At 38.8% G+C, this 12316-nt stretch overlaps 1 protein-coding gene and 1 pseudogene across 1 annotated transcript in view; one reads left to right on the top strand and one right to left on the bottom strand.

The window, feature by feature from the left end:
* Eip63E (cyclin dependent kinase Eip63E) overlaps nucleotides 1–12316 on the top strand; it is a gene marked incomplete at its 5' end in the record, with an annotated part of 709236 nt that overhangs the window by 183727 nt on the left and 513193 nt on the right. The gene's annotated exons all lie outside the window — the stretch shown is intronic.
* Nucleotides 4412–4508, bottom strand: LOC145393185 (5S ribosomal RNA; annotated as a pseudogene).

The following is a 12316-nucleotide window of genomic DNA, read 5'->3' as shown; positions in this document are numbered from 1 at the left end:
GTGATGTGGATACACGCAAGCACTCAGGATATTTCGTGTTTCCTTTTCCTTGTGGCTATCAGCATATTTGTGAATCATGTATTAAGTGATTTAACTGCAAGGTGCAGTAAGGGGATGGGTCTGTTATGATGTGGCAGGGGTAAACCAGTTCTGCTGTCGGGCCCTGCTGCGGATGTCGCTGATTGCATTGCTCAGTTGACCCTTGTGCGGTGTGGTGCGGTGAGGATCTGTCCGTTCTCCCCTTTGGGGCTAAGATGCGAATGAATGTGTTTGAATGGATGAGTAAATTGAGTAAATGGGGAGTGTGTCGTCCTGTCTCGGCTACCTCCCTTTCCCTGGGGGAAGCAGGCTAGGTATATATATATAGATATATATATATATATATATATATATATATATATATATATATATATATATATATATATATATGCAGTTAAATCACTTAATACATGATTCACAAATATGCTGATAGCCACAAGGAAAAGGAAACACGAAATATCTTATCTCATCAGCCGTTTGAGTGTCCACTGCGGGACCGGCCTGTCCCTACCGAGGTCGGGACGATACAGCCAATGTATCTTTACCAAGTGGTTTAGGCTGTCTAGTAGAGATTGTATGTAGGATGAGAAGTGCTTGTAAGTGTAATTGTTGTGTTGGAGTGGCTTTGGATGTAAGTGTAGTCTGTGAACCAAGTGTAATCGGCCCGCGCAAGCCGACTGGGTGCAAGCATACTTTATTGTATGCGGCACTGGTTCAACCACAGCACCCCTTGTGTCCGCCAATGCAGTACGTGGCCAGAAGAACGCTCCCAAAGTTTTTTTTTACCCTGGCGGGGCGCGAACCCTCGTTCTTCAGTGTACGAAAATGCACACTTTACCACTGTACCACAAATGCTCTCTCTCTCTATATATAGATAGATAGACAGATATTAAAAATAAAATAGCACCCAATACTAAGCCCTGTGGCACTCCACTTGTAACATCTTTCCAGTCTGACTCTTTACCATTTATTATGACTCTGTGTCCTGAAAGCCAAATTATCGATCCACTCGGGGACACTGCACTGATGTAGTCAGGCTCTCTCTCACAATTAGCCCTGACATTGTTGTCACTGATTTTAAGGTTGAATGTTACCATACATTGGTCACTAGTACTAAACTCCTCCCCGACCATAACATTAATCACCAATTTTTCCGATGTGGCCCAAACCAGATTTAATATTCTTCCTCCTCATGTTGGACAGTTTATGAGTTGATGCAATGAATTTTCTTGTAAATTACTATAGAGGTCGAACCCTGTGTATGAAGATAGGACCTCTTTCCACTTGGCAACTGGTAAATAAAAATCACTAACAATTACAGTATTTTGGGTGGAACGTGTTTTAGCAGACTGATTGAACATTTCACTCTCAGTGTATTGTACTGGTGGACGGTAAATGAACCCAAGTTCTGTTTTTCTGTGGGATTTGTTTCTAAGCTGGAGCTAAATACCAGTACTGTTACCAGTAATATTATTGCTAGAGGGCTTAGGAATTATTACTGGATATAAAAGAGTCCTACCTTAATGTAAAATAGTGCACTGCCCCCTGCTGTCTTCTCTCACGACTGAAAATGCTATAACCATATATATTGTACTCTGCTTAAAAAAAAAAAAAAAAAAGTTCGGTGTGGAGCCATGATTCTGTTATGCCTGTTACGTCATAATTTCAGCAAGACTATAAGCCTGTAAATCAGAAAAGCTATTCCGCAAACTATGTATGGTTCATTCATGAAAAGAGCCAGAATGCCCATGCCGCCATTAGTCTGTCTACAGTTTATGTCTATATTGACTCATTTATAGGCATCATATGGTGAATGTCTTTTGCCAGAATTTTAAAAAAATGTAGTACAGCATCCAAGAGACGATTGAGTCAAGCAGAGCTAACCAAATTTAAGTGGCGTTCATCTTGTGACAGTAGAACTTACTGCTATATTAGTGATTCCAAGTGTCAGTGAACTCAGTACCCTCATGTAAACGATTATTCAGTCTAAAAAACTTGCTATAAGAGACATTGCTTGCAGCAGTCCTGGGGAGAACACCTGAAATAAGAATGTTATTAGCCATTTCCCTGTAATGCTGGATCGTCAACACGAACTACCGGGTAATCCAGGAGCTCTTCAGACCCGGTTCGCACTGCAGACGGTCACTGCTTCAAATTACACCTGCTGCAGGGATTTATTTAAAGAATGTATTTCCTTGTGTGTGTGTGTGTTTGTGTGTGTGTGTGTGTGTGTGTGTGTGTGTGTGTGTGTGTGTGTGTGTGTGTGTGTGTGTGTGTGTGTGTCTAAGGAGAAAAATACCAAAATGCTTCAGGGTTTGCCACCAAATCAGAGGGAAGGAGGGGACAGAGGAAAGATTAAGAGATGACTATGCTGTTTAACCCTTCCACCATGATGTATTTTGTATTACAGTTTTCATCTCAGATTATTTTATTTAACCTAATTAATCATTTTCATATTCAAGGCCTTCAAGAAAGATGTTTCTAATCATTCCCTTTAAAAAAATCTCTCAGGCTATTAAGGAATATAAAATCCTTTGGAGATGAGAAGTACAAAACAGAAAATACTTCCTGTGGTTGTGAGGGTTGATGTTGATATGGATGTGGGTTTGTAGATAGTTATGGGTGTTTTAGTAAATGTTGTTGTGTAATATGCTTATTTTTTGTAGCTTGCATGCTTTACAATAACTATGAGAACTGTTTTTCATGTTATTATAGTTCATTAGGCAAGGATTGCCAAGTATTCATATGAATACACTTTTGGAAGACAAATCTTTACTGAGGTACGTTTCATTCTGCCCAGGATTTTCAAATACCGTACTTGGAACACCTTACTAAAATGAAATACGAGTACATCTCAGTAACGGGTCATCCTTGGAAGGTTTTATCGTGTCATTCATGGTTATTGTCATTCAACATTTTTCCTTTAATTCTTGTCATTGTCTGTGACAATTAATAAGTGTTATTTTCTGTTTCAGGTGAGTGAATGGGAGAGAGGTCTCGTGACGTCACATGGTAAAGAATCCTGTTGTTTTCACTTCATCCAGCTACTCACCGAGCCTAACCCACTAGCCACAGAGCCTAGCTAGTACTAACCCTGCTTGACTTCATTGTAACCAACCTTATGTACTAAAACTTTTTGGTTAATGAATATGCATATGATTTACTAATATGCTTTATTTCTACTGGAATTGATAACAGTAAAAAAATTTGAGCTCAGCATATAATGAAACTTTATTATAGTGTATAATCTTATAATGCAGTCTCAGTAACTTAGCTCCTGTGTATTCCCACACATCATTCTCCTGAGTCTGATTATGTTCTCTGGCTGTTAGAGCACCTGATTGTCCAGATCGTTATCCGTCGCTGTAGGTATCACGAGTGATAAAATAATCAGATATTCCGAAGACCTGATAATCCACATAGTGTCAGTAATTATTGTTACACAGATATGTTATCCAGACACCTGATCGTCTAGACACTCGATTGTGCACAGATCTGAGCAGTCTACATTACCCAGACGCCGGTTTCCAGTAGCCTGGTATCTGGTAAAATATAAGTTGAGACGTACGGAATATTAAGGCAGGACCAGTGTGTTAATCTGCGACATACAGTAATCTGGGATTATTTCCAAGACTGAGACCGATATTGAGTTTTACACACACACACACACACACACACACACACACACACACACACACGGTGTCCCGGGGCTTGTTCAGGTTATCCTTTGTCTGAGTTCGTGTAAACAATGCTGCATCAAGTTGGGTCCAATTTTCATCCGTTTTGGAGGTACAGATATTCAGGACGTCAGGGACGAAACATTGTGTCCCTCGTAATTGTCCCTTAAAGGCATCAGTAATTGCATGTGTGATGTAACAGATTTTTTCCTTTAAGATCAACCCTAGAATCACCAGAAATTTGTAGGACATTTCCTTGGTCACTGTATATATATATATATATATATATATATATATATATATATATATATATATATATATATATATATATATATATATATATATATATATATTATATATATATATATATATATATATATATATATATATATATATATATATATATATATATATATATATATATATATATATATATATATATATATATATATATATATATATATATATATATATTATATATATATATATATATAATTATATAATATATATATAATTATATAATATATATATAATATAGATAATATATATATAATATATATATTTTTCATTCTTTGCCAGACGCCATGTATCCCAAACGGGGTGGCCAAGGGCTTAGAGTTAATTGTTTTACAGGGAGGGGCACTAATCCTCCACCAACCCCACTTGACACGTAGGGAGAACGTTATCCCAACAGCATCTGGTGTTCCCAGGCGGTCACCCATCCAAGTACTAACCAGACCCAACGTTGCTTAACTTCGTTGATCGGACGAGAAGCGGTGTACTCAACGTGATTATATATATATATATATATATATATATATATATATATATATATATATATATATATATATATATATATATATATATATATATATATATATATATATATATATATATATATGATCAATTTGTAATAAGTTTTAACCTAATTGTATTAAAATATGACTTTCTGTTAATCATAGACCTGAGTTATTAAGTTGGAATAATCAGGTAGGATCGGTTCATCTCAGGTTCAGTTTTTTTACAGCTAGTTTTGTAATACCGGCTAGTTAATTATGTAGTGTTGACACTGTAATGAAAAGACTAATGCTTGATGAGAGAGAGAGAGAGAGAGAGAGAGAGAGAGGGGCGGGGGGCACTATATTGCAACATTCGTACCATTCGTAAATTTTTAGCTCAAAGTGTTAATTGGAAGAAATGATGGAGGGGAGAGTAGGGCTGGAGGAGGGGACGGGGAGGGAGGGAGGGAGGGAGAGAGGAGAGGAGGGGGGAGATGGAGAGAAAAGGAAAAAAGAAAGAGGATGTATGAGGAAGAGGAAGGAATGGAGAGGAAGGAAAGGAAATGGAAGGGTAAGATAGGGAGGGAAAGGGAAGAAAAAGAAAGGGAAAGTGGAAAGGAAATGTAGGATGGAGAAGGGAAGAGAAGGGAAAGGTTGGATAGTGAATGGAATAGTTGGAAAGGGAGGGCGAAGGCAGGGAAGAGGAATGTGTGTGTGTGTGTGTGTGTGTGAGAGAGAGAGAGAGAGAGAGAGAGAGAATATGTTTTTGCCAGTCTTTGTATTCAGCATATTAGAGTGTCTCCGCTGCAGGTGAAAGGATTGTACAGTCTATGTCAGCAGTATCCATTAACCTCTTCTTCCCCTACCACAGCACGATTCCAGTCCTACTGATGGGATGAAGAGTATTCCCGTAACCCTTTTGACAGTGTGTGATGTATTTTACTCTTGCTACCCTGGAGAAAGTCTCCATATGAAAAGGAGTAACAATAAAAATCAATTAAATACATTGTATGCATAGTTCCCTCTTAATTTCCATAATGAACAAACGTACAGACAGACAAGGACTTTCAGAAATCTACATGATTCATGGTAGCACGTGATTATTCGGTTTAACGGATATATTTTCAGTTAGAGGATCAGCTATAGCCTTCAATAACTCCTTCGGTACGAGGGGGTCGTTCTTAATTTGACCAAAATCCTCTGAGAGAAGCAACAACAAAAGGAAATATACGTTTCTGAAGTGTGAGTTGGAGAAAGGGCTGCCTGACAGGTGGATAGGATGACATGAAGACAATACCTGTTTTGCTGTTCAACTAGTTAGATAGATGGATAGATAGATAGAAACCTGAATTTTAACTTTCACATCTTTTATAAATTTTTCAACCGTTTTTGAACAGTGACTTATTATATTATTGCTCCCTCCTGATGAATTTTATTCATCCAAGGTGAGACTTTGAACTGGATGTGTTAATTTACACCTTCACTACGTCCGTCACTTCACGAGGTTTCACGAATCCAAAACCAAACCGTCTTTCTGTACTGAGAATATCATTTTAAGATGACTTCACCATAGTGAAATATCTATCTATCTATCTATCTAGTATAGATAGATCGATAGACATAAATATAGATATATAATATAGATAGATAGACAGATAGATATAGATATATAATATAGATAGATAGATAATATATATATGTATGTATGTATGTATCCCATTGGATCCCAGGGTTGCTGGCCGAGGCGCTCTTCCGGGAGTGTCCTAAGCGTACCGCCCTCCGCCTATCGGCTTGTAGTCGCGAAGCTCATAGGTTCTTACCCGGGGGTTCCCTACTGTATTAAGGTTTGAAAATTCACAGTTCTGTCCAATACTGGGGACACTGGGATCCAATGGGATATATATATATATATATATATATATATATATATATATATATATATATATATATATATATATATATATCTCAGCCATTAAAAGTCCACTGCTGAACAAAGACCTCCCCAACCTTCTCATATATATATATATATATATATATATATGTCATCCAATCCTACGTTGCCCCATGAGGAGCGTAGGAGCCCGGGGCTAGGCAGTTGGTCCTGACATTTAAGATGAGAGTGACCAGCTTCACTCATCCCTGGGTCGCATTACGTGAGCAATAAACCCCAATCACCCCTTGGATATAAACCTTCACCAGCTCAATCCGATTGGAGCGCCGTAATTACCCACTAAACCACCAGGGGCCAAAATTTGGTTATGTGGTTACCACCCAGCGTAGTAAATGGTTTCCTGGTGTACAGGAAACCATTTGGCTTGTTTCTCAGTTTAGAGTCACCCACAGACAGAAGGAAGAGGAAAGAATGAAGGAAGGAAAGACAGAAGAGGGAGTGTAAAGTCACCCGTAGGCAGAAGGACGAGGAAAGAATGAAGGAAAGACAGAAGAGGATGGAAGGAAAGAAGGATGTAGGAGAGGAAAGGGCAGACACCCGAGAGCAACACCTCATCGATTGAGTGGATGATAATATATATATATATATATATATATATATATATATATATATATATATATATATATATAGATATATATATAGATGCTAGTAGAGTGTACTGGTGTCAGCGTGGATCCTTGGCTAGGGTAGGGAACACTGTATGTATTTTAATGTCGTTGAAAGAGCCTTAACCGATCTTTGACATCACGACATGTCAGAATCTCTTCCGCCCGTATCATCACGCCAGTCCTGAATGAGGTATTACTGGTATGTACAGTATGTGGAATGGACGGTGTGTTTTAGCACCCAGTGTTTACATATGAAGGTGTGTTTCACATGAGCCTCAGGGAACGAACTCTCTAGTCCTTTTCCAGAATAAGAAGCAAAAATTATGATGAATAATAAAATAACTTATAAAAAAGTATTAACCCGTTATATGCAGAGGAACATAGGAAAGGGAGAGATGTTAAAGAGTTTCCAAAGCCCAACAGAGGACGGCCTGTGTGTTAAGACAACTCTTTCTGTCATATATCACGAGAATGCACCTGAACCGGCTAACATTCTCAGCGAGATACCACGAGAATACACGAGAACCCGATGTAAATATAAGCTGCCTTTTCCGCGAGATATCACGAGGGAACGCGAACACCATTCTGAGTACCTTCTGGGCGAGATATCTCTAGAAAACACGAGAACGCTCCCTTTATGCCACGAGATATCACGAGAGAACGCGAGAACTTGCCTAATATTCCGTCAGAGTTCACGAGAAAACGCGAGAACCCGCCGCAAATTATTCCCTGGGCGAGTGATTAGGCCAGGTATGAATAAATTACCAGGTACAGAGTGAGGGTATGAAGGGATTTTGAAGTTAATTAAAAGAGTTATTTAGCCTGGGAGTCAAAAGGCTTAATGAAGTTTTAATGTATTGTTTTATCATGCAGGGGCAACGGGGGGGGGGGAGAGGAGGGGGGATGCTAATTATATGTGTTCTCAGATGGTTGTTAATTGCTGTATAGGTGTTCCCTCAGATGGTTGTTAATTATAAGTGTTCTCTCAGATGGTTGTTAATTATAGATGTTCTGTCTCAGATGGTTGTTAATTATAGGTGTTCTCTCTCAGATGGTTGTTAATTATAGGTCTCTCTCTCTCTTTCTCTCTCTCTCTCTCACACACACACACACACACACACACACACACACTTCCCTCTTCCCTTCCCTTTCTTGCTATCCCTTTTTTTCCAGCATGGTAAGTACCCCATCATACTGACGTGATCACAGAGCTATTTATATCCCACCCTCTAGTGCATTTATACAACGTGGTCTGGTAACAGAGAAACGTCACTGCTTTGAAGGGTTCAGTGTTTAGAATGGTTTCAAGTGGCTCACGAATTTTAAGTGGGAGGTGAGAGTCTGAGAGGGGTATTTTGAAACTCCTGAATAATTTTTAGAGCAGCAAACGGTTTATAAGTGATGAGACAGTTTATCAGTGGCCACAAAATTTCCAAATGGCCCCTGATTTAATGCCGAGACAGTAATTTCATTGGCAGAGGAATTTCTTGTGGTCAGACGATTTGGCAGTACCAGACAGTTGTATTGACAAGATGATTTTGACAGTGACACCGGATGGTAGGTAGATAGATAGTTGTTATACTTGGGTCATTTGTATGTTGTAATTATTTCAGTCAGACGATACCAGTGGTAGATGATAAATGACAAAACCCTGCAGTCCAGTCAGTACGGCGTTGTCTTCTTGTAGGACTAGTTTGTTTCTACTGATTCTGGATTATTTTCTCCGATTTGGGGCAGCCTTCACCACGGTATGGGGTGGAGGCTGTTCTTAACTCTTGCAGTTCGAAAATCTCTTCTAATGTGAATACGACCAGACGATTTATAACTGCCTCACAGTAATGTACCTGACAATTCAGTACTGGCACCCAGTAAATTGCTGACAACTTTCAATATCGCAGGCAGTTTTCTAGTGTAGGGCGATTCGCATTATGTCTGGACTGCAACAGATGGTAAGTGATAGACGGTTTGTTGGCTTGGAAGGTTTTAAGTGACACATTGCCTACCAGAAGATTCTTATCTTCACAATGTTTATAAGTACCGCACGATCTTTATGTGATCAAATAAGTTTTGAGGTTCACATAGTTTATGAGTGACAACGTATTCGTAGTAGACGAATTGCCCTTCTCAGAAGGTGCTGGAGAGGGACGTTTACAATGCCGTGGCATCGAAGAGCTGCCCGATTATACAAGACGTCCCGCAGCTTCTTTCATATTCTGCAATGGACTGCAAAAGGGCAGCTTCAGCCAGCAATCCTCCGGTGGGCCTGGGGAAACAACAACATAACAACAAAAACAACAACAACAAAAGGACGTGAAAAGTGTTAGTGAATGTATCGTGGTTATCACCAGACGATTTTATTCATCTTAAGTTTGACATAAAGTTGAATGACAAACAGTAGTCAAGAAACATCAAATAAATGGATCACCAGCTTGAAAATCTTCGTCTTATCCTCTGCCGAATACTTTTCCCTCTTCACACCAACTTGATATTCATGACGTTCATTTCTCTTCTTGTCTCCCTCCTTTGAACATCCCGGTATTTCATCGTCACCACTGTTACCTGGTCCTCCAATGAATGAAGAGGAAGCCATAAGACAGTACAGTTAGTCCACACCAGAACAACAGCTGAACAAAGGGAAAGGCAAAAAAAAGTGACCACGACTGTGGTCGCAACCTGGGCATCGCACAAACAGTCTCACGGTTGGCGGGAACTTTGAAAACAACATGGCGGAAAACAGCCGACGATTGCCTTGCCCACCAGCACCCTATATATTGACGCGAAAGGTGAAATTTTCATTGTGAGACTTAAGTTCTTGGAAATTTTGGGCTTTTGTGGGAAAAGTAAATTCGCGAACGCAAATCACGTGGAACATAAGTGCTCACTGTAAACAAAGTGTCATATTACATGGAAAAGAATCAGACTGGGTAGACGTTACAAACAAGAGTCCCCTGGGTTTTTGTGTCGAGTCCTATCCTGTTTTTTATATTTATAAATGATATTGACGAATTCTTATATTCTAAGATATCCATATTTGTTGATGATACAAAAGTTGGTAACATAGGGGTCACTTCTGTACAAAGACAGGCGATTCACGGAGATCTTGATTGAGTGGGCCCAAATGTGGTGGATGGACTTCAGTATTAGTGAATGCAAAGTGCTAAACAATGAAAAAAAAGAAAAAAAAGAATAAGCCAGCTGTATTATATCATGTTGGTAATTTAAACCAAGAAAAAAATTAAGAATTATCGTAACAGAATATTTGAAAAAATCCGAACAGTATTCAGAGGTTCTTAATAGAGCCAACAGATTAATTGGACTCAAAAGTAGAGTATTGGAAAGTAAATCGGAAAATAGTAATTTCACCTTGTGTTATTCCCTAGCACGCCCACATTTGGAGTGTTGTATTCAGTTCTGGTCACCTTTACAATATATATATATATATATATATATATATATATATATATATATATATATATATATATATACCTTATATATGGAGAAAATTGAGAGTACAGCAAAGGATGACAAAAGAGTATCCCAAAATTTAAAAGTAAACCATATGTGACATGTTCAGAAGAGCTAAATATTAGTGTTACAATAAGAAAGTACAGTTTAGGAGGGGATTCAGTTCAGTTATACAAAATCTTCAAAGGACTTGGTAGTATGGCTGTCAAAAAATAATTCGACAGTAGAGCGGTCAAATTATACAGTAGATAATTGTCATGAAATTGTTGATAAACGTTTGCAGTCACATGAAGGTAAGTACTTGACTATAATTGAGTAATGAATACATGGAACAGATTGCTTTCCAGTGTTGTTACGAGCAAATGAGCACAGCGAGACAAGCGATGTTTACTACACATTCAGCTGAGAAATTAGCGGCCCTACACGACACGGCCCGGCCTGATATGACACAGCCTGACCACGATGGTTTTCAGAGGCTAATATCTTTTCTACTATGTGAGATAAAGATGAGATTCAGGAGGTAGTAGATACAATCAAGGAACGTTGTTTTTAGCTATATATTTACTCATGAGATCAGAAAACCCCTTGCAATCCCAGCTTTCCCAGGGAACGTACAGAGGGCTTCAGCTGACATGCACCGCTGTGAAAACGAATTTAAAAAGATTTCTTGTTGTCACACTATGTTTCTTGCATGAATTCTAACAAATATCGGATATTACTCTCATAATTTTACATGAACGTTTTCTCTATGTTTAGTGGGTGAAATCAGCAAGGGTAATCACCTTTCTGGATTTTATTATTCAACCAATAGCCAAGCATTTACCGATACAGTTCATTGACACGGCAAGTTGGGAACAGAGAACTGGACTTTGCGCGTATGATAAATGTTATGGCGCCTCGCTATATGCACATCCTGTAAGAAAACGTGAGGAAGTTAATATTTTAGCTCACTAATTCTTCTGTTATTGTTCAGCTGCCTCAACAGAAATGTTGAAGGTTTACATCAAGATGAAATTATGATGATAGGCGTATGTACAAACGCTCGCTCGCTCGTTACGCCCTCACAAAGCGCACTTTACTGGTAATATGTGATTCATTACTGACATTTAAAGCTTGTTTGGGCAAATACTTGTCATCTAAACCCCAGTTATGCATGTTCACTCTTGAATAATATATTTATGAAGTATAATTTACAGTACAGAACTTGAAGGATAAGAGCATCATTATAAATTAGTACTTATGTTGACTTGATCTTACTTATCAACTTAAGATAATGCAGAGTATGATTTTCTTTCATCTGTTCTTCGAAAATCCATGACAGCTTTTCTGTGCTACGTGGTAGTTATTCAGATTATTTCCTGCCGGTTCTAGCTGGAGAATGGTGGGTTAGGGAGAGCCTTTCGTTTTTGCTGTCCTAGTCTTGTGACTCAGAATAGTATATTAGTTATAATCCACACTCTTACAAGCAGCCTGCAAAGGACTGATACATGTTACTGTTTGTTTTCCCATGTCAAACATCATGCTGTCTTATTCAAATATTCTTTTCACTTCCCTTCCTCACTCTATACTCCCTGCACCCCTCCTTCCCTCTCTTCTCTCCCCTCTCATTCTCCTGTTCCTTCGTTCCCTTCCTCCTGTTGTGTATATCTCTGCCCTTCTTTCTCCCTTCTTTCCCCCATTCCTTCTGTGCCATCTCTTTCTCCTCTCTTTTTCCTCCCTCCGTCTATCCATCCCTCACTCCTTCCCTTGCATCTTTCATTTTTCACTCCCCATTCCTCTCATAATCCACTCCTCCTC

Source organism: Coenobita brevimanus, chromosome 23 (genome assembly GCF_032717465.1).
Source record: "Coenobita brevimanus isolate Jiangsu-jjx chromosome 23, ASM3271746v2, whole genome shotgun sequence".
Lineage (NCBI taxonomy): Eukaryota > Metazoa > Arthropoda > Malacostraca > Decapoda > Coenobitidae > Coenobita > Coenobita brevimanus.
This window is presented reverse-complemented; position numbering and strand designations above follow the sequence as displayed.